Here is a 23,663-nt window from a genome sequence, read left to right as displayed (position 1 = left end):
GCGGGGTCCAAGATCGCTTTGTATGCCAGACAGAGGTCACCTCTGAGGAGTCTGTATGAAACAGAGTAGAGGGATAGGGCTTTTAACCTGTATGTGTATGGTAGATTCTTGAGAGCCTGGATTCTCCTGGTGAGGAACCTCTGTGGTTTTTCTAGCTGCTGCATGTGCTTTGCGAGGTACATACCAAATGGGGAGTTGTACTCAATAATGGGCCTTATAAGGGAAGAATACAGGGATGTTATGACCTCCTTGTCCCTGGATGAGATACCCTTACTTATGAGGTGGGCCATATAGAAAGCTTTCCATACAATGGAAGAAACATGGTGGTCAAAAGTCAGGTTGCTATCAAGCTGGGTGCCCAAATCCCTCAAAACTGATTGCATGCTTAGGACATTGTTATTAATCTGATAATTTGTGGGGACATTACTCTCCCCAAAGGGGATGATGATGCTTTTTTTCTATTCAGCTTGAGGCCATGTTTCTGTCACCAGTCATTTGTTTGGGTGAGACCCTCTTGGAGGATGTCTACATCACTAGGGAAATTGATGACACTCCCAGCTTGCAGTCATCTGCAAACTTGGTCAGCCATAGCTCACTGGTTTTGGCTGCACCCCAGAAAAGTATATCCCAGTTAACAGAGGCCCCAAGACCAACCCTGGGGTATGCTATTCGATCCAGGTCTACTGCTTGAGGTGGCTTTCTCTATTCTGACTAGGTGGGTTCTATCAGTGAGCACGTTAGCTACCCATCTGGTAACATATGGATTGATGCCTATTTGAAAGCATTTATCTATTATGTTTGAATGGGGAATAGTGTCAAAGGCTTTGGCCAGGTCAAGGTAGGCAGTGTTAACTGTCTTCCCCTCATCCATGGCTTTTGTAACTGTCTCAAAAAGTCAATCAAATTTAACAGACATGACCTCCCCTTGACAAATCCAAACTGTGTGGGATCGAGTGTTTGGAAGTTGCCAGTGCCCTTTTTAATGAGGTCCATGATAATCCATTCCATGGCCTTGCAGATCAGGCTAGTTAGGCTGAGGTGTCTATAATTTCCCAGATTGGTGGACACTCCCCCTTTATGTAAATGGATGACAGTGGCTGTCCTCCACTCAGCTGGGACAAAGCTGAGACTCAGGCTTTGGTTGAATAGGGTGCCTAATGGTGCTGCAAATTCCTGCCTGAGTTCATTTTTTTTGGTGGTCTTTCAATTCCCTTTACCTTGTTTCCTATTAATCTATAAAACTTTTCTGGGTCATCAATAAATTGCTTATTTTGTACTTTTCCATTATATTTATCTCTGTATTTTCTTAGTTTTTCTGCCTGTACTGATATTTTTAGTTTATTATTTGTGATAGTGCAGGATAAATCCTGATCCGTTATAATACTGCGCATTGCTTTCATCACGTCTATCTTTCTGAGTATTTTTGTTGATCTATTCCCTGTTCTATACTTTTCTAAGAATGACACTTCTTGTCTTAATTGCTTTATAGTTTTCTCTATGCGATACTTCCATGATGGTATTCAATTTCTCCCCTTCCTTTCCCTTAGTACACTGTGTTCTTGTGGTAAAATTTTATCTATTATTAATTTAGCTGCATAATAATATATCCTGTTTATTTCTGTTATATCACATGGATCTCCATGGAAAGTCCTAGTCACTGTGTTCATTTGTTTTATCATCCTTCTAACTTTTTGAGTTTTATTAACCTTCTGCAGTCTACTTCTTTCATTGATCTTAATATGTCTATCTTACTCTAATCAATCAAGCAACTCTTCTCTTAGCTCATTTTCTTCTAAACTGAGGGCACATTTTTGTTCTCCATTTTCTATGGGCATTCTATAAAAAGTCCTATAGCATCTTCCTCTGGCACATTCTCTTCAATTTCATCCTGTGTGATCCATTGTTCTGTCATATAGGAACTCACTAGCCTATTACTCTCCTCATCACTGACTGCGTCAGAGTTGCCACAGTTTCCTGTTCCTTCCCTTGCTGTCCAGCTTCAAGTGAATGTTTTTACTGGTTTACTGTGGAAGACTCCAAAATATCTTCATATGGCAACTGATCAGTTGCTTCCCGTTCCACTGGTTTCTCCTTAATTTAGATATCTATTGCTCTATCCTGCTGTGGTGCTTTCTGCGTTAGATTTTCTACACTGAATCCTTCACTTTGCAGGTACTCCATAACGTCGCTTTCTATTTCTTTAACTTCTCCATTAATAATCTTCTTTTCTACTTTTCTTCTTTGTCTTCTTACTTTTTGTATTGTAAGGTTTTCCATGTCTGGATCCCTTTGCCTGTATTTCTCTTCACATACCTTTGGTGCTGCTTTTTGTATTGATTAGTTTTGCTTTCTCCTTTGCATTAATATTACACCATATTAAATTTATTTTTCTTTTCCATGTCTATATTTTTTCTTCAGATGTCACCTGATCTTACTGTTTCTCCTTACTTTTGGGACTTATTCCATCATGCTGTGATGTAACCTGTGTTAGACCTTCTACATCAAATCCTTCATTTCACAGGCATTCCATAACTTCAACTTCTATTTTTTAAATTCTACTTTACTAATCTTCTTTTCTACATTCCCTCTTTGTGATATCATTTTTTATTGTGAAATTTTTCATATCTGGATTCTTTTGCCTGTATTTCTCTTTGAATATCTTTTGGACTGCCCTTTTTTTATTGATTAATTTGGCTTTCAAATTTGCATAAATACTGCACTATATCAAATCTCTCTTTCTCTCCCATGTCAATACTTTTTTATACTTTTCAAAAATCTGTAGTTTTTTTTTTTTGGATTGTTTATATTTTTGCACTTCCTCAAAGGCTTCTTTTTCAAAACTGATCAAAGTTTCTTGGTCTATGTAATGTTTATCACAAATCTGTTGTATTAATGAATACAAATTTTTATTTGAAGCTTCTGACAGTTTTTCTTCTGGAAGTATTTTCTTTCCTCTAATTTCTCTCAATCTGTTTGTACATCTTGTGTCTGGAAATGCTGGGCTTTTTGCATAATAGTAACAATACATAATTTCTTTCTTATTCTTAATAGTCCACTCTCTTGTCTTTATAGCTCTTTTCTCGCATATCAGTTTTTGTGATTTTAGTGGAATGCTACTTCCTTCTACAACAGGGGGGCTATCCTCCCATGGGCCTGGCCTAGCCCCATTGTAAGAATGTGTCTGTATTTTGAGGATTCTACATTGTCATTTTTTCCAGTCCTGGCACCAGTGCGCCTACCAGGATTGGGCACTTTTTTATCCTAGGTCCTGTGAACCCAGCTATCTTTTTAAATTTTTGACCTACTTCTGTCCATGATATATGCTATATAAAATGCAGTCTATTTATCAGTGTCATCTTGGTGAGATTTTCTGAAAAACAGGATCCACCTCATGAAAGTACTCACCAAGACTTGAGGATGAATTCAATTTCAGCAATACTACTCTTCTTTGCTTGCTGACGTATTATCTTTCCATTCGAATCCATGGCAGGATCAGAGACTGGCCTGGAGCTAGGTAGAAGTAATCTCATGCTATACAATACAGATTACAATAACATGGCTTTCAGTCTATACACATATATCATGGCATGGTTTGTAGGCAATGTTTTTTCTTGGTGAGAAACCCCTATGGTCTTTCCAGCTGCTGCATGTGTCTTGTGAGGTACACGCAAAAGAGGGTGTTATATTCTATATTAGTGTTCTGATAAAATTCGAGTCCAGTGCTGTAATATAATCCTCAGACCTGAATACGATGGCATGACTTTTGATGAGCACAACATAGGCTTTCAATACCAGTGTGAACACTTGGTGGCCAAAGTTCTGATTGCTATCTATATGTGTTCCCAGTGCTTGCATCACTGGGTTTCAGTATAGCGGGACTGTTGTCAATGCTGTAATTAGCAGGGAATTCCACTTTGCAGAAAGAAAAAAAAAAGACACATCCTTGCATTTATTTGTAGACTGTGTGGTTTGTCACCAATCATTTGCCTGTGTTAGCCCCTAGTGTAGTATGTTATCATCATTGGTGGAATCAGTCATTGCACCCAAAATGCAAAAATCAGCAAACTTGGTAAGTCAAAGGCAATACAGTTTAGCCTGAACTGTTGAGAAATAGATTCCAAACAATAGAGGGCCAAGCACGGATCCCTAGTGTACACCAATGCTAACTGCTCTACTGGTACAGGTTGATTCACCAACTTTCACAGTATGTGTTCTGCCTGTGAGCCAATTGGTTACCCATCTAGTGACATAAGGGTTAATCCCCAGCTTGGGAGAGTTTCTCAGTGATACCTGCATGGGGGATTGTGTCCAAACCCTAGGCCAGATCAGGATAGCCAGTATGCACTCTCTTAACTTCATCCAGGCCTATCACACAGAATCAGTGGGCTGTGACATCACAGATCACCTAACACATGACTCAACATATTTACCTTCCTGACATGGTTGAATACGCACTTCAGCCCACCCTCCACATAGACTATGTTCCTGTAGAAGGGTGTACATCAGCGTGCATCCAGCTGATTTGGGGGAGTCAGCACCTAATGCCTGCATGTACAGGGACATCCTGACTCTCCTCATCTGTGAAGTAGACTGACATGCCATCATGAACCTTTTCTAAATGGACACTAGTAATATCCCGGCTGTGAGCAACAGACCTGCATGAGGTGTTAATGCTACATCATGTCTGTTACATCTGTTAGATGTCCTCAAAGAGGTCATCAAGGGCATGCATGACAACAACATTATCATCCATTGGAGCCTGACAAGCCCAAGGCACTTGACACAAATCCACACTGAGGTATTCACTAAACACTGTCAGAAGTGGCCATAAATATCTATATCACAAAGTGAGGAGACCACTGTATCACATGCGTGGCATCTAAATATGTTGAAATGCATGAAGTAATCAATATCCCAAGTTCAGTGATCAGGTCGTACATCAGGGCTGTCTGCTAGGCCCTTCCCTGTCCATTATTTAAGTCACAGACATCACAAATGACACACATCCTGTGTCCAAACAGCTGTCTGAAGGACTACAGATTTTGGGCAATCATTGACTCCATCTGTGATATTAGAATAATACAGACAGTATCAACACACACCAAAGATTGCTGCCACAGCCATGACAAAACTGCAGTGACACAAAAACATGGGAGATTTGTTACATCAGGAAAACTAACCCACATCCCCAAGTATAATGTAGACATCACACGCTATAATCAGACCAATAATTATGTGACCTGTGTCATGGGGTAGATGGTATGTGGAACATCTACCAGCATGTGACCACAGTGTGACTAATGAGTATATGCAGGACATCCACATCAAAGACCATAATACCTCCATAGTTCACAGCCTTCAAGACACCAATAACTGAGTACAATGTACCTTCTTCATATACCTCCCTTCACATCTTCCACTGATGTGTAACTGAAGTGCACCACCTTTGCCACAGTGAACTGTCACACATCTTATTGGTCATACCTAGGTATTCTTTTTTTTGGCATAATCACTACTGTCTGATGATGAAGAACCCCCATCACGTTGTTACACCAGATGCAGGGGTGATATATGTTCCGGTGATGCATAAAGTACATACACAGCTGTTTGACAACATCAAGGCATGGGTAACATTCATGACAGTGTGGCTTGTGCTATATATATATATATATATATATATATATATATATATATATATATATATATATATATATATATATATATATATAGTTGCATTGCACATCAGTCATCTAGCCTGCATTGATCATAATGTTACATACAGGTATAGGAGTGTCACTCCTAACACCTCCAGCCAATGTTACAATGTCAGGACAGTGCACGTGATTACCCTCATAGAGTGTGGACATGTCATAATAGTTGTGTAACTGTATTTGTACAGAACCATCCCTGATCACTCTAAATCACATATATTATGTCATAGACATGGGATTACTGGTGGTATTATTCTGATATTGTCCATGGTTGTGGTTGCTTCTTTTAATGTTGACCATGTTCCATTACCTGTGTCACATTTGCTGGAGACCTCTGCTGAGATTACACTCATATTCAAGCAAATCAGTTTGTACAGCTTCACAATATGCACCCTACCCCAGTCGTGTATAACATCTCTGATAGATGCCCTCTGCATTGTTCATGTAGATCTTCCCATTGTTAGGTCACTTTGTGTGATAGTCACATATCACACATTTTCACTGTGCAGCCCCTACTGTCCCATATTGATATGTGATAGGTGTTGCTGCAAAACTGTCTTCCATTTACATGTACTCATCTGTTGTACATGAGAGTGTTTCACCTGTCCTCCTTCCTTGTGCTCATTCCAGCAATTCATCTGTGTGTTGCAATTCAATACACACACTTCTCCTGAGTGTTTAGTTTACATGTCAGTCCGTGTACCCTTACAAATCATTTACACAACTTCAGTACAGAATGCCAGGAAAGGGATTTCACAATACTCTGCATTGTATACACTGTCTTGTACTGTGTTTGGACAACATCATACCTCTCAACTGTCCAGATTTTCACAGAATGTCCAGATTTTTCCCTTATATTTTTTGTTCTTTTCCTTATACAATTTGTGGTTTTCTGCCATATTACTCAGATGATCTCAGACTGATGTCACTAAATAATTACATACATTTGAGTTTCAGATTTCAAATTCTTCAGAAAATGTATCTTAAAACAAACTTTGTTATTCTAGCACATTTCTAAGTTTAAAAGAACAAATATGTGAAATCTGTCCCTATTTCTGAGTCATTGTCCCTTCATTATGTTGGGCTTTGTCCAGAGTTCTTGCACTAAGATATTGAGAGCTATCAGAACTATATATGTTCAACCGTGGTGATCATTGTGGAATTCTGAGCGAACACGCTAATTGACTGTGCTCTGATGTAAACAGGATTGCTATCTGTGTTGCTTAATATGGTTTCCTGGCTGGCAGCACTGTTGACAGCCACAAAACTGCACTTATTTATGTTTAAACACAGTGCACAGCATGCATATATAATTAGGACTACTGCTCTCTGCGCATCGCCGTGCATACATGTAAACTCCATGTAGGCCTTGAGCGAAGACTACACAGAGTTTACTGAGTCCCAGGGACTATTTTTAACTGTAAATTTTCCTAGGGTGGGGGTTATATTTAGTATCCTTAGGACTCACAAAAATGCTTTGGATCTTCCCCTATAACCCTATGTTCCTGCTGCAGGGTCCACAATGGATGCACTACCAAGACTGGATGATCAGAAATTAAAGCCATTTTTAAAGTGTATTGAGTCTTGTCTGCTGGACACTGGCTGGTGATTTGTAAGACATCATGGACATTTCTAGTCTGCACACAGTCATGCTAAGTGATCTGAACCTGTTATGTGTTGAAGAGTACCTGCGTGTGCATATTGACTATTTTCAAAGCATAATCAGCTTTTTGAGTGACTGTATGGAACTGAATTAGAAACACAGCTATTTCATTTTTACAAAGGGTACTCTCAACAGAATCAGGGTACAGTGATAGGAGTAGCTAGAGCCCACAGAATCATTTTGTTTCAGTGGAAGGACATACTTATTTAGTTATAACAGTGTGCATTCTATGTTCTGAAGAGTTCATTTCACTTGACTGATTAACTTATGTTTGAATGGGCTGGAACATCAAGTTGCTGGCATATTTCCAGAAATATATTAACTATACTTGTCTTATAACTGACAGACCACATAGAAAAGGCAGAGGCATTGCCTTGATATACCCAAATGCCTTCACTGTAGTCCCATACACTAAACCCATTCTACAATTCTCCACAGCAGAGCTGCTAGTAGCCTTCCTAAAACTGAATAACTGTAAAAGCCTTTGCACCATGGTCTTATACATTCCCCCAGACAATAACATTTCTATACTAGAAGATATTCTTGATGATCATCGAACAATATTAAAATTTAAACTATCATCTTAGGGGACATTAACATTAATTGGCTGGATATCACTAACCAGGACCCCTCACCAACATTAATCTATATAACAATACCCAACTGATCACTGATATAAAGAGACACAGCAACAAAAATGACAAAGGTTCAGTCCTGGACTGGATACTAGTGTCCGATCCTAATAAAATTCCCACCTCTGGCACAATATCAAATAGGATCAGTGACTACTTACCAGCCTTTATAATACATAAAATCACCTCAGCTGTAAGTAATCACCAACTTAAACAAACTAGAGACTTATCTAACTTCTCACCTGACACCTTTAATGCAATCTTACAAAGTATCAATTGGGCAGCAATAAAATCTCTCCCTCTAGATGACACAGTTGAATTCTTCAATTCAGTATTTCTTAAGATCTTAAATAGTTTAGCCCCACTCCAACTAAAAAGAGCCAAGACTAATCATGCCAGCTGGCTCACCAAACCCACAAAGCAAATCATGTCTGCTAGAGACAAAGCATTGAAAGCCCGGCAAAAATATAAAAATCCTCCTGACCTCATTTTATACAAACAGCTGTGTAATCAGGCAAAACAACTAGTCATTACAATAAAAAGAACACTTCCATAGTCTCCAGGACCAGCATAAACTCTACCCAAACAAATTCTGAGGAGCAATCAATTACCTACTTTACCCAAGCTCAAACAACAATTCATTCCCACACTCTGATAAAACACCCTCCAAGATAGCCTCACTCTTTAACTAATACTTCATCGACACCATAGCTAAGCTGACCACCACCTTCCCACCTAGTAGCCCCATCTCACCTAACCAACCATCATCACATTCCATATCTTCCACTCTACCTAGCTTTTCTTTTTCACCCATACCTACTTCCACTTTTAAAAACTCCTTCAGAAAATCAAACCTTGCGCTAATGCTCCAAATAATTTACATGCTGAATTCTTACAACTATCTGCAAGCTCTATTGCTTACCTCATCAGTATACTCCTCAATAGACCAGTTAAGGAATCTTTTATACCACATAGCTGGAAAAAAAAACATATGTTCTTCCACTCCGTAAAGGCAGCAATAACTCTGACATCTCCAACTTCTGACCGATCTTATCACCAAAATATTAGAAAAATGTGTCCATGCCCAGCTTCTTAACCATTTAGTTAATAAGTAACTTCTTTCTCCCACCCAACATGGTTTCAGGCCAGGCCACAGTACTAATACAGCTCTCATCTCCTTTATGGACACAGTAAATAAGGCTCGTGATGCCAGCCTCACTGTCTCTTCACTCTTCCTTGACCTCTTAAAAGCCTTTGATATAGTATCCCATCCCCTTCTACTCACCAAACTCTCTAATTTAGGTACCTCACCGCCAACCCTGAACTGGTTCTCAAACTGTCTCACTGGTAGACAACAACTCACAAAATGGCAGCAGTCCTACTCACACTTCCTCAACATAACCACAGGAGTACCCCAAGGATCGATATTGAGCCCCCTTCTATTTAGTATATTCATTAATAACTTCCGTAGCAGTCTTGCTCAAGGCATTGTGATCCAATAGTGGATGATTCTACAATCATCTGCATTGTCAAATCCACTTTTGAGTTACAACTACTAACCCAACAAGCCTTTACATGTGCCGAAACTTGAATGTCAAATAACCATCTCACTCTAAACCCCAACAAAACTAAACTTCTATTGTTCACCCCTGCAAAAAACTACCCCACTCAACAATAATGAATTATGTGTCCATTCACAGAACAATATTATCACAGAAGTTGTTTCTAGCACCAAACTGGTAGGTGTCATCATTAATGAAAACTTAACATTCGACCTACATATCCATAGCAATATTAAAACAACACATCAGAAAATATGTACCCCGTATAGACACAACTATTTCCTTAACTCACTGCAAAAAAGCTCTAGTCTCATCCTTTCTACTACCATTCCTATTATATGGTGCCCCTATCCTCACCAATATCCAGTCTCTCTGAAAACCAAACTTGACTCATGTTACAATAAGGTTGCTAAATATGCAACAAATGCAAAATTCTCAGCACACCACTGTTCATCTTTACGGTAACTAAATTGGTTTGAACTATCACATTATCTCACCTACCTACAGTTAACTCCTGCACATAAAATTATTTATAAACCATCAGCTTGCCCTTCTATTTCCTCCTTACCGTCTTTGTATCACCCACACAGACCTCTGCAATCTGAAAACAAAACACTGCTCAAAGTAGAAAAACCCAGTCTCTGAGCTGGTCAAATGATCTATTCTTTTATTGGCTCTAAACTTTGGAACACTCTCCCATCTTCAATCACTTCCATCTGTAATCCTGCTCTCTTTAAGAAGTCCCTTAGACAGCATCTCTCCTCTGACTGGCTATGCTCGTGCCAAAATAACTCTCTCTAAACATTGTTCCTCCTTCTTTAACCCACTTCTCTCTGGCTTGCTAGTGAGCCATCTAACTCTCTCTACAACTGAACCCCACTTGCCATACCTCTTTTCTTTACTCCGATCCACTTTGTCTTCTGTCTATTTCTCACCTCCATAACTAATCATTGGAGTCATCACTCTGCCTTGTCAACTTATGCTATTCACGCCTCAAATCTCTAATAACCTTTATCATAAAAGTGTCATCCCTTTTGTATAAACCCTCAGAAATCTATAATCTGTAAACTGATTTTCAATTTGCATAAAGTCCTTTAACAATGCTAATTACTTTACATAATGTAAATGGGTATTATGTATATAAATAATATGAACCTTTTGCTCATACTTTGTCCAAACTTGTTACTGTATAATACCTGTTAGCTCTGGTATGTATTTATATTTGTATCTACTTGTTAACTGTTTGTGGAGCTTTTCTCCCCGGGCCTCCACTGAAAATGGGCTCACCTAGCCCAGTGGATCTTCCTCGTAAACAAATGCAATAAATAAACAAACAAACTAACAAACAAATAAATAGATAAATAAATAAATAAATAAATACTAGCACCATTTTTTGAAGTTTTCCTCCAAAATAAGGAAAACTAATGCAGAATTTTTGGATACTAAATTGGAGAAATGCTTGGAAAGTATGGTGTTAATCACTGTGATAGCGAGACAGGAAGCATCTAGCAAATTATATCTGGAATTTAACAGTTTGATCCCTAGTTATCTGAAAATAAGTGTATTGAAGGTTGAGTAGATCACTTACATCAAATGGAAGCATGTTTTCAGCAGCTGCAGATTCTTGCTGGTATGTTTAGTGGTAAAGATTACCTGATGTCTTTAGTTATGGAAGTTTCAAGGGAAGTAATAGATGGAGATCCGATAAATTATCTGTCCATTACTGCTGGTGATGTTACTGAGACAGAAGAAAACAATGGTTTCGGCAACCAGCATCTTTGTATGGTATTATTATACATTAGATTCTCTGGTAGGCAAGGAAATTATGAATAACATTTTAAGGATCTTAATGGGAGAGTTTGTCTTTAAGAAGGTGGTAGGAGGGTATCTTGCATTCATCAACAAATGGAGCATGAGTCTGAAAACAACATGTGAAGCTATCATAGATATAAGTGATAGATCTAAGTCATGAGGTACTTTTTTTTTCCTTTTTTGCAAAAGGTATGATCAATGTAGGCCTGCAGCCAACATTCCTTTTTGTTGTAATTGCAACTCATAGAATGTGATTAATGTGTTGCAAGTTGTAATAAGTGTTTTGTATTTTATATTGTGCAATTATGAGGATATTGATTTCTCATATCTAAGAAAATATATGTTTTTAAGAAAAATAACATGAAAAATGCATTGTTGTGGCATATTCTAACATGACAAGATTGTTAGCAGGTTTTTATTTTTTGTGCTGGCCTGTGTTGATTTAGACATGAGGGGAAGGGACCTTGAGCCTCTTTTAAATTTTAAAGAGTATTGGCAAATCAGATTTGATGCATCCCATCAACTTGACTTAAATAACCATTTAAATTTGGTTTTAAAATCAAAGACATTGAAACTTTAACTCATTTGTGACTAAGTTTAATTTTATATTGAGTAGGTTTTATTGTTTGTATATGGTTATCATTTAAGGTATTTTTATGTTTTCACTTTAGTGAATGGTCATTTTTGAAATCTTCTTCTTCTCTTTTGGCTGTTCCCATTAGGGGTCGCCACAGCGAATCATCTGTTTCCATTTCATCCTGTCCTCTGCATCTTCCTCTGTCACACCAACCGCCTGCATGTCCTCTCTCACCACATCCATAAACCTTATCTTAGGCTTTCCTCTTTTCCTCTTACCTGGCAGCTCCATCCTTAGCATCCTTTGCCCAATATACCCAGCATCCCTCCTCAGCACATGTCCAAACCAACGCAATCTCACCTCTCTGACTTTGCCTCCAAACTTTCCAACCTGAGCTGACCCTCTAATATACTGATTCCTAATCCTGTCCATCCTTGTCACACCCAGTGTAAATCTTAACATCTTTAACTCTGCCACTTCCATCTCTGACTCCTGCCTTTTTATCAATGCCAATGTCTCCAACCCATACAATATAGCTGGTCTCACTACCCCCTTGTAGACCTTCCCTTTCACTCTTACTGGTACCCATCTGTCACAAATGACTCATGACACTTTTCTCCACCCATTCTACCCTGCCTGTACTCTCTTCTTCACCTCTCTTCCACACTCACCATTGCTCTGAACTGTTAATCCAAAGTATTTAAACTCCTCCACCTTCGCCACCTGTACTCCCTGCATCCTCACCTTTCCTCCATCCTCCCTCTCATTCACACACATATATTCTGTCTTAGTCCTGCTGACCTTCATTCTTCTGTCTAGAGCATATCTCCACCTCTCCAGGGTCTCCTCCAGCTGTTCCCTACTCTCACTACAGATCAAAATGTCATCTGTAAACATCATAGTCCACGGGGATTCCTGTCTGAGCTCGCCTGTCACCATTGCAAATATGAAAGTGTTCAGAGCTGATCCTTGCTGTAATCCCACCTCCACCTTAAACGCATCTGTCACTCCCACTGCAGACTTCACCACTGTCACACTACCCTCGTACATATCCTGTACCACTCTTACATACCTCTCTGACACTCCTGACTTCCTCATACAATACCACAACTCCTCTCTAGGCACCCTATCATATGCTTTCTCCAAGTCCACAAAGATACAATGCAACTCCTTCTGACCTTCTCTATATTTCTGCATCAACACTCTCAGAGCAAACATCACATCTTTAGTGCTCATTCCTGGCATGAAACCATACTGCTGATCACTAATCATCACCTCCCTTCTTAACCTAGCTTCCACTACTCTTTCTCATAATTTCAAACTGTGGCTGATCAGTTTTATCCCTCTGTAGTTACTACAGCTGTGCACATCACTTTTATTCTTAAAAATGGGTACCAAAACAGTTTTTCTCCACTCCTCAGGCATCCTCTGACTTTCTAAGATTTAATTAAACAATCTGTTAAAAACTCCACTGCCATTTCTCCTAAGCACTTCCATGCTTCCACTGGTATGTCATCTCAACCAACAGCCTTTCCATTCTTCATCCTCTTCATAGCTGTCCATGCTTCCTCCTTGCTAATCTGTTTCACTTCCTGATTCACTATCCCCACATCATCCAACCTTCTCTCTCTCTCTCATTCTCTTCATTCATCAGCCTCTCAAAGTACTCTTTCCATCTGTTCAACACGCTCTCCTCACTTGTGAGTATGTTTCCCTCACTGTCCTTTATCACCCTTACCTGCTGCACATCTTTCCCAGCTCGGTCCCTCTGTCTAGCCAATCGGTACAGGTCCTTTTCTCCATCCTTAGTGTCCAACCTTTCATACAAATCTCCATATGCCTTATCCTTAGCCTTCACCACCTCTCTCTTTGCCATGCTCCTTATCTCCTTATACTCGTGTCTACTTTCTTCATCTCACTGACAATCCCACTTCTTCTTCTCCAGCCTCTTCCTCTGTATACTCTCCTGTACTTCCTCATTCCACCACCAGGTCTCATTGTCCTCCTTCCTCTGTCCAGATGTCACACCAAGCACCTTTCTATTGGTCCTTATTTTGTTATTTCACTTCACTTTATTATTTAAGTAGTTCTGGTATCATTGATTTGAGTAAGAAGTCTACATAACACAAGATATGTGTCCTACACCTGGCAGCAACATTTATTTTATGTATTTGTAATTAAGTAATGCTTTAATTTTGCTTTCTGTCTTCGAGGCCAAGCTGAGTTCATAGTTGGATCTAGAGGTAATTTGAACTTGTCTTTATGACTTATGGTAATTTTTAAAAATAGTAACTCTTTTTTCTGCTGCACATCATATTCTTTTGTGACTCAACAGAAGGGATTTTGTTGAGTTTATCTATACATTTCTGTCTTACTGGTTAATGTTTACTACTTCAGAAGAAAATTGCATCAAGAACTCATTAGCAGCATCCTTAGCAAACTTATGTGGGTCCTTGAGGACAGCATTCCACTCTGTATTCACAAGTATCTCATTTATTGCATCATAGTTTCCATTGAGAGGATTTATTTATGAATGAGTTTAATTTTATTCATAGGCTAAAGATAATAGAATCATTATATATGATACTTACAGAGAGTATAATAATGGGCAGGGATCAGAAAGTTTGTTAGCATGACACATAAGACATCAGAGGCATAGTTAGGGTGGGGCAAAGGGGGCTGCTGACCCAGGTACAGGTTGTTAGGAGGCACAATCTGCATTGTAATGCAGTACCAGCATTCATTTCCACATCAGCATTTGTGGTCAGGACTGAATAATTCCATTATATAGCATGTGATACTAGCTGTAGTAAGCAGTTGTTACAGTTTGATAAGTAAAAAGATGTCCATCAGATTGTGCATGTGATTGGTATCACCTGTTATTCTAATCAGACCTCTTGGGGCTACCTGAGGTATAGTCCAAAAGGACTGTGGTTGCTCTCTCTACAATAAGTAAGGATAATGGTTTCTCATGCTCTTCCTTAGATAGAGTGTTTCCATGTGATGAACTACAAGGTCATGAATTCAAATTTCACTTCTATTTGAGAAAAACAGATCTGAACTAATTACAACTGGATTTTGAATCCTGCATTCACGCTGGTGTCAAAGCCCTCCAACCCCCCACTACCATCTTGCAAAATGCTTTAGCCATGAATTACTTACTTAAGAAAATTATCTGTAAGGTAACTGTAGATTGGAAAAATGTGATTTTTGTGCTCAGTGACTGTCATAAAAGCAGCCATTACACTCACTGCATACCTCCCAGTTAGCTTCCAGTACTAAATGACCCATCCTTTGTGGACACCTCTGACTAACGTAGTCTTCTACCCCTCGCCCCAGAAAAGGTTCAAAGTCCATATGTGGAGGGTGGAGGTTGGTGAAGAGCTCTGAGTCATACCCACATTGTAAACTATTCTCATGGTTGCCATTTTTGTAGACTGGATTCTTAGATTCTGGTGTATACACCTCTCAAAAGGCAGATTACCTCTATAACCCTCAACATATAACATCTGGTATTCTGTCTAAGAATTCTGGAGCACTCCTGTGATATTTCCTTGACCTATCATTGGGAATAGAGGCCCATGCATTTAATTATGTTCTCACAGATCAGGGAATCTAACTTCATGACATGTTTGGCAAAATGATGCTTTGCTTGGCAATATTCAGCTTGTATGCTATTAATTATCTCTCTCTCCTTTTTTATTTCATTCTTTCTTGGTGGAACTGGCTTTTGACAACTTCTAGTTATACTGACTTGGATGTCAATAAGTCATATCAGAACTTTGGCTCTTGTAGTGAGGTCCAGTGTTGCTCATTGCACATCTAACATCACAGACATGGTAGAAGGTATTGCTGTTGAATGTTGTTTTCTACACAATATGGTCTTGTTATGGCTGACCTGCTTTTGTGAAGAGATTCTACTGACAATTTTTGATAGCCCTCTCCACTGGGAGGTTCACTTTAATGGGCCCTTGTAAGATAACTTGAAAAAGTGAAGGAATTTAGCTACCAGCCATAAAGCCCTCCACATAAACAGATGGCTAGGAGTGCCTGCTTAGGTATTATGCGATGAAGACTTTGCTAAGGCTACCAATCATGCTGTCCAAAAATATGCTTCCTCAAGCTGAAAAACAGCAGTTCTCAGAGGTCAGTTCATTGGTCTTCTCAGCTCTGACAACCATTACTCAGTACATGTAAATGGATATTATCCTAAATGCTTATGCATTAGAGTTTCTAGGTTGATCCTGATGGAGTCATCTTTGGTTTACCCATTGATCTTTAGTGAACTGCAGGATCAGTCATCGTCTTTTCTGCTATAATAATAATAATCAGTTTAATGCCATGATAAAACAGGGAGGCAGATTCATATCTAATCTCTGTCCTGTCCCAAATAAATTGCATCATTATGCCTATACAGAACCTAAGCACTTTCAGCAAACACAACTCCTGTGTCAGGTTTTATATAGTTACACTTCACTTGCTGATGTCGTTATTTCCTCAGAGATTTTAGATGGTCTCCCAAGACATGATGAATGACAAATCAGTATGTGGGAACATCACTAAATGATCATTTATTTTCATCTTGGGGTGCTTTCATTATAAGTATTATAAGTACAGGATCTCCATTCTGGCCTTTCCTATGTTACCAGTGACTTCACAAGTTGTCAGCAGTGGGATGATTTAGCAGGGTGAGGATTTCCTGTTTTTTTTTCCCATACCTGGATGTTGAGTTGAGGGTAACTACCTCTCAAAGCAGCCTGTTTCTAGCTCTGCTTTGGGCTTTTCCATAGTTGCTCTTTCTCAGAGTGAATACCAGCTACTCAAATCAGTTTCACTGCCAGTTTGGAGATTTTCTTTGATAAAGCATCCTTGGACACTCTCAAGGACCAAACTTCCTCTTTCCCACTCATACAGGGCTGAGGAGATCAGAGATGTGCCCACCTGGATTGTAATGGAGACATAAAGCTTATTCAATACACTTGAGAATCTGTTGAATACGATGGCAGCCACAGTGTTCATGGCCCTCTCAGCCTGCTTTTGAATGAGGGTGTTTCTGTGGAAGTGTGCTGATAGTGTTGGAATAATCCCCTTCCAGTTTTATGATTTTCTTCTAGCCTTCCAAACAATGCTTGGATTAGCAAACAAACTCTGGGTTTCCTGTGGGTTTCTTCTTAGGTTGGTCATTTCAGTTTAGACCAGTTGCTAAGTACAGATGTGTCACCGACGAGTCATGAACCCCACTTTAGGATTATCTTGGTCACTAAACTGTGGAGGAGTAGCTGAACATCAGCCCACCTAGGCTTGAAGATGTTAATTCCAGCCTTAAGTATCTGAAGGAAATGATGATGTCAGAGTAACCCCCTCCTCCCCCAAAGGTCAGATTATCAAACAGTTTTGTGTTATTTGGACATGTCGAGGGTACTATGGCATACACTGTCTGGGTTGGGAGGGTGGCCTAATGGTTAAGGTGTTTGCCTTACAAACACAAGGTGCAGGGTTTGAGTCTCACAAGGGATAATTGGCTAGGCTTAAAATGGCTCGCAAAGGCAGTTAGCTTAATACTAACCTATGAACCTATATAGTGGCAAAACTGTAGTAGTGAGTCAGAAACCAAGGCATTATATTGATGACAATCCACAGTGTGTCAGTATTGAATATTACTGTTGGTGACAATCCAGACTGTGGATATTGAATATTACTGTTAGTGACAATCCACAGTCTGTGGATATTGAATATTACTGTTAGTGACAATCCACAGTCTGTGGATATTGAATATTACTGTTAGTGACAATCCACAGTCTGTGGATATTGAATATTACTGTTAGTGACAATCCACAGTCTGTGGATATTGAATATTACTGTTAGTGACAATCCACAGTCTGTGGATATTGAATATTACTGTTAGTGACAATCCGCAGTCTGTGGATATTGAATATTACTGTTAGTGACAATCCGCAGTCTGTGGATATTGAATATTACTGTTAGTGACAATCCACAATCTATGGATATTGAATATTACTGTTAGTGACAATCCACAGTCTGTGGATATTGAATATTACTGTTAGTGACAATCCACAGTCTGTGGATATTGAATATTACTGTTAGTGACAATCCACAGTCTGTGGATATTGAATATTACTGTTAGTGACAATCCACAGTCTGTGGATATTGAATATTACTGTTAGTGACAATCCACAGTCTGTGGATATTGAATATTACTGTTAGTGACAATCCACAGTCTGTGGATATTGAATATTACTGTTAGTGACAATCCACAGTCTGTGGATATTGAATATTACCAAACACGCAGTAAAAGCATCTTTCTTGGAACTGAAACTTCATCTAAAGAGAATCAAGTCACTGCTCTTGCATGAGGCACCTTGATGGTTGATGTTTGACTTCAAAGAAACACACTTACATCTCAGTTCTGCTGTCTTGAGCAGGCTACAAAGTGCATTTTTAGCCTTCTAATTACAAGTCTGCTCACCAGATTCAGAACAGAAATGTCAAGGCTTATGCTGATGTCTGCCTGATGGTTCTGGATGGAAAGAGGTGCTTTAGGTACCTGTTTACCTTGAAACCATACCTCTCAACTGTACAGATTTTTGCAGAATGTCCAAATTTTTGCCTCATTTTTTTTTGGTACATTTTTCATATAATTCTGGTTTTCTGGCAAATTAGTGGCAATTCATTAAAGATTGAAGTTAAAAAATAATGACAGATATTTGAGTTTTATATTTCATACCCTTCAGAAAATTCATGCTAATGCAAAACCTGTTATTCTATCAACTTTCTAAGTTTGTAAGAGCAATATTTTAAAAAAGTCCCTATTTTTGGGCCTTTGTCCCACTTTTATGTATGGCTTTGTCCAGATTTCTTGCTCTAAGAGGTTGAGAGGTAAGCTTGAGACAGTTCTGGCTCTGCAACAGGATGACTCCTCTGACCTGAGAGTTTGGTTCCTTCTGGAGTTTCCATAATACCTCGAGGTCTTCTACCTTATCTGAGAAGAACTGATGGCTTCTAGGACACATTAGTGTCAACATACATAGATAGCAAAGTGAAAAGGTTATCTGTTTGGGTAAATTACCATTTCTCTGTCTCTATCCTCTCTTTGCTGGTGAACTTGTAGTTGTACTTATAACAGACACTGTTGCATTATCTAGACTTCAGTTATTTAAAAGGCATTGTATATGTCCCTGACATCTTACTTCACTGTGCTGTTGAGAAGGATAGGACTTTGGCAAACTAAAGGCTATTTATTTAAGTAATTCTTGAAACTGTATCTTCATCTTTATTAATTAATGAAAATCGGTTCTTCTGTTTGGGATTTTAATAATAGGGTAGATATCCTCATGTACATGATGTTTGAGCTGTGTGGCAGGGGAGATGTGAGGGTTAAAATGTATTTATTGGAAAATTATTGTTTCTAGTGGACAGTACAGTCAGTTGATGGGGTCTCAGGCTAAAGGCTTTGAGTTGCCAAAAGCCTTGAGTAGTTCTCCTTAAACATCAGAGTATCTTGCAGGGTCAATCCCTGTTACTTTCTGGATGATAGTCTTTAAACTGTGCCTTGAGAAGTCCATTTATCTTACTGCTTTCCTTGCACAGAAAAGTGCAGGAAAGGATGCATGTTCCATATGTTAGGTATCGGTTGGGAATTTACCTTCACAATGTGCATGAGTTTAGGATTGTAAAGCAGTTGCTCATTTTCCTTTTTTTGTGTAAGCAGGGAGCTGCAGTTGTTAAAATGATACTTTAAAAATGATGGTTAATGGCATTCCTTTTATAATATTCAGCTAATAAGCCATTAAGTGATGCTGTCAAAAGTCATTTGACTAGGATTTAGGCCTGTCATTCATGGTTGTTAAAAGAACATGTCCCCGAAGGACATTTGCACCACAGTTGCTTTGTTCTTTGTGTATACCTTTGTTAAGCACTACAGCCATGGTATCTACTGCTGTAACAGCATTGCTTCCTCTGTCCTGACTGTGTTCCAAAGTTCCGATTTCTCTCGTATTAGTCAAACAGCGTCTCTAGCTCTGGGATCCTTTTTTCTTGCAGTCTTCCAGTACTGCTTTTGATTCTCCCCAAGTGCTAATCCAATGCAGATGGATCACTGATATAAGGTTTAGCATGTATACGTGCTTTGCCTATCAGTTTTGAGGGCCACATCAGTATAAACCTTTCACCCTTCTACGTATCCTGTTTGTGTTCTCTTGGTGTCTGGTTTGATCTCCTCAGCTACCTGGTAGTGGGCTATCTAGCTAAGAGTATGGCAAGTTTATAACTTTATATAGTACCTGCTTCTCATTTTGTTCACATAAGTACTTCTCCACATATGATGGCGTGCAAGAACTTGGGATGCTCCTGCCATCTGATTCCTTATAACTGGAGAAAGGATACCCACATGGGCTAAGAAGGGGTGCAGCTGCTCTGTACAAGGAAGCCATGATCAGGAAAACAACTAATTGTCACCAAGAAAACATATGTAAATGATAGTTTAACACAGCATATCCTTTCAAAGATCATATCATATAGTGAGTACTCCAACATCATGTATTTGTCTATACTTTCGTAAACAAGCTATTCACTGCACTGTCTAAAAAGTTCCATTCATATCCCATAATTTTACTATGTAGCCAGCTTATTAGCATAATCATCAAAAGCACTAAAGAATTTCAGAAAAACCTAACAATGTTACCTTGTAAAATGTAAAGAAAATGTAGCTTGCTTTAATTTTCTTGTTTTCACCTTCCTGGAGGTGTAAAATCAATAGACCTCATTGTATCTAACCAGTGAAATTGATATTCTTTTTCATTCTGCTCTAATTTATTATTTTATATTTTTATTCCAGATAAGGTCAAAATACAGTTGATTTTACATGCTGCAAATACAACTAAGTTATGTTTTGGAAATATTCTGCTTTAAACTACTTTTGGTTAAGAAAAGAAAATTAATCCAAAAATCCAAAACCATTCTTTTGTTTGAACAGTTGGGTCAAAACAAAAAAAAATCAGCAATGCGTTATTTATTTAAATCACCTAACATGATACAAAAATATAAATCTGTAAACTGCTACTGAGGTCACTGAAAAGTATATATATGTATTTTTTAACTGCTACGCTGCATTGGACTACATCTCAGGGCCTTAACAAGTGAGTCATTCAGTACCTTGTCTAAATCCAAACAAGAATTAAATACTGCTGATATAACTACTTATGGCTAATAGCCTTCTTCCTGTGTTGCAAGGACTGTTTTCATGAGGCTAACATAAATAAAAGAAAGTGAAATTTATGGTAAGTATCTCAACATTTTATTTTTATGAAAGTGAGACCAGCAAGCAGGTACAGCAGGTACAACAGGTACATAACGGCTATAGCAGGTGCAACAGGTACAACAAGTACAGCAGATATAGCATTTACAAAAGCAGGTATAGAAGGTACAGCACTTACAAAGCAGGTACAATATGTACAACACTTACAGAGCAGGTACAACAAATACAACAGGTACAGCAGGTCCAACAGGTACAGTTGGTACAGAGCAGATACAGCACTTACAAAGAAGGTACACCAGGTACAGCATTTAAAACATTTACAGAGCAGGAACATCGGGTACAACAGGTTCAGCAGATACAGCACTTACACAGCAGGTAAAACAGGTACAGCAGGTACAGCACTTGCAGAGTAGGTACAGCACTTAGCAGGTACAGCAATTGCAGAGTAGCTCCAGCAGGTATAGCACTTACAGACCAGGTACAACAGGTACAACAAGTACAACACTTACAGAGCAGGTACATCAGGTATAGCAGGTACAACAGGTACAGCAGGTACAGTAGGTACAGCACTTAAACAGCAGGTAAAACAGGTATAGCAGGTACAGCATTTAAAACATTTACAGAGCAGGAACATCGGCTACAACAGGTTCAGCAGATACAGCACTTACACAGCAGGTAAAACAGGTACAGCAGGTACAGCAATTGCAGAGTAGCTCCAGCAGGTATAGCACTTACAGACCAGGTACAACAGGTACAGCAAGTACAACACTTACAGAGCAGGTACATCAGGTATAGCAGGTACAACAGGTACAGCAGGTACAGTAGGTACAGCACTTAAACAGCAGGTAAAACAGGTATAGCAGGTACAGCATTTGCACAGCAGGCACAATGGTTACAGCACTTATACAGCATGTACAGTACTTACAGAGCAGGAATAGCAGGTACAGCACTTGCAGAGTAGCTCCAGCAGGTATAGCACTTACAGACCAGGTACAACAGGTACAGCAAGTACAACACTTACAGAGCAGGTACATCAGGTATAGCAGGTACAACAGGTACAGCAGGTACAGTAGGTGCAGCACTTAAACAGCAGGTAAAACAGGTATAGCAGGTACAGCATTTGCACAGCAGGCACAATGGTTACAGCACTTATACAGCATGTACAGTACTTACAGAGCAGGAATAGCAGGTACAGCACTTGCAGAGTAGCTACAGCAGGTACAACACTTACAGATTAGGTACAACAGGTACAGCAAGTACACCACTTACAGAGCAGGTACAGCAGGTATAGCACTTACAGAGCAGGTACATCAGGTATAGCAGGTACAACAGGTGCAGAAGGTACAGTATGTACAGCACTTACACAGTAGGTAGAGCAGGTACAACAGGTATAGCAGGTACAGCACTTACAGAGCAGGTACATCAGGTATAGCATATACAATAGCTACAACAAGTACATCACTTACATGTATAGTAGGTTCAACAGGTACAGCAGGTACAGGACTTAGAAAGCAGGTAAGGTAGGTAAAGATCTTATAAAGCAGGTATGGCTGGTACAGCATGTACAGCACTTAAAGAACAGGTACAGCAGGTACAGAGCAGATACAGCAGGTACAGCAGTTACAGAGCAGATATGGCAGGTAAAGCAGGTACAGCAAGTACAACACTTACAGAGCAGGTACAACACTTACAGAGCAGGTACATCAGGTACAGAATGTACAGTAGGTACAGCACTTAAGGGTAGGCACAGCAGGTACAACAGATTCTACAGGTGCAGCACTTACAGAGCAGGTACAGCAAGTACAGCAGGTACAGCATTTACTGAGCAGGTACAGCAGGTACAGCATTTATATGTACAGCAGTGACAGCACTTACAAAGCAGGTGAGGTAAGTAAAGCTCTTACAAAGCAGGTATGGCAGGTATGGTGTGTACAGTACTTAAAGAGCAGGTACAGCAAGTACAGCTCTTGCACAGCAGGTGCAATGCAGAGCAGATACAGATGAGACAGCACTTACAGAGCACAGATGCAGCAGGTACAATACTTGCAGAGCAGGTACAGCACTTGCAGAGCAGGTACAACAAGTACAGCAGGTACAGCATTTACTGGACAGGTACAGCAGGTACAGCATTTATATGTACAGCAGTGACAGCACTTACAAAGCAGGTGAGGTAAGTAAAGCTCTTACAAAGCAGGTATGGCAGGTATGGTGTGTACAGTACTTAAAGAGCAGGTACAGCAAGTACAGCTCTTGCACAGCAGGTGCAACAGGTACAGCAGGTATGGCAGCTGCAGCAGGTAAAGCACTTATAGAGCAGGGACAGCAGGTACAACTGGTACACCAGGAGCAGCACTTACAGAGCAGGTACAGCAGGTACAGAAGGTACAACAAACACACAACAGGTACAGCACTTGCAGAGCAGGTACAGCAAG

Source organism: Protopterus annectens, chromosome 1.part0 (assembly GCF_019279795.1).
Source record: "Protopterus annectens isolate FY-2018-M chromosome 1.part0, PAN1.0, whole genome shotgun sequence".
Classification (NCBI taxonomy): Eukaryota; Metazoa; Chordata; order Ceratodontiformes; family Protopteridae; genus Protopterus; species Protopterus annectens.
The sequence above is the reverse complement of the archived record's forward strand: the minus strand, read 5'-3'. Positions refer to the sequence as shown.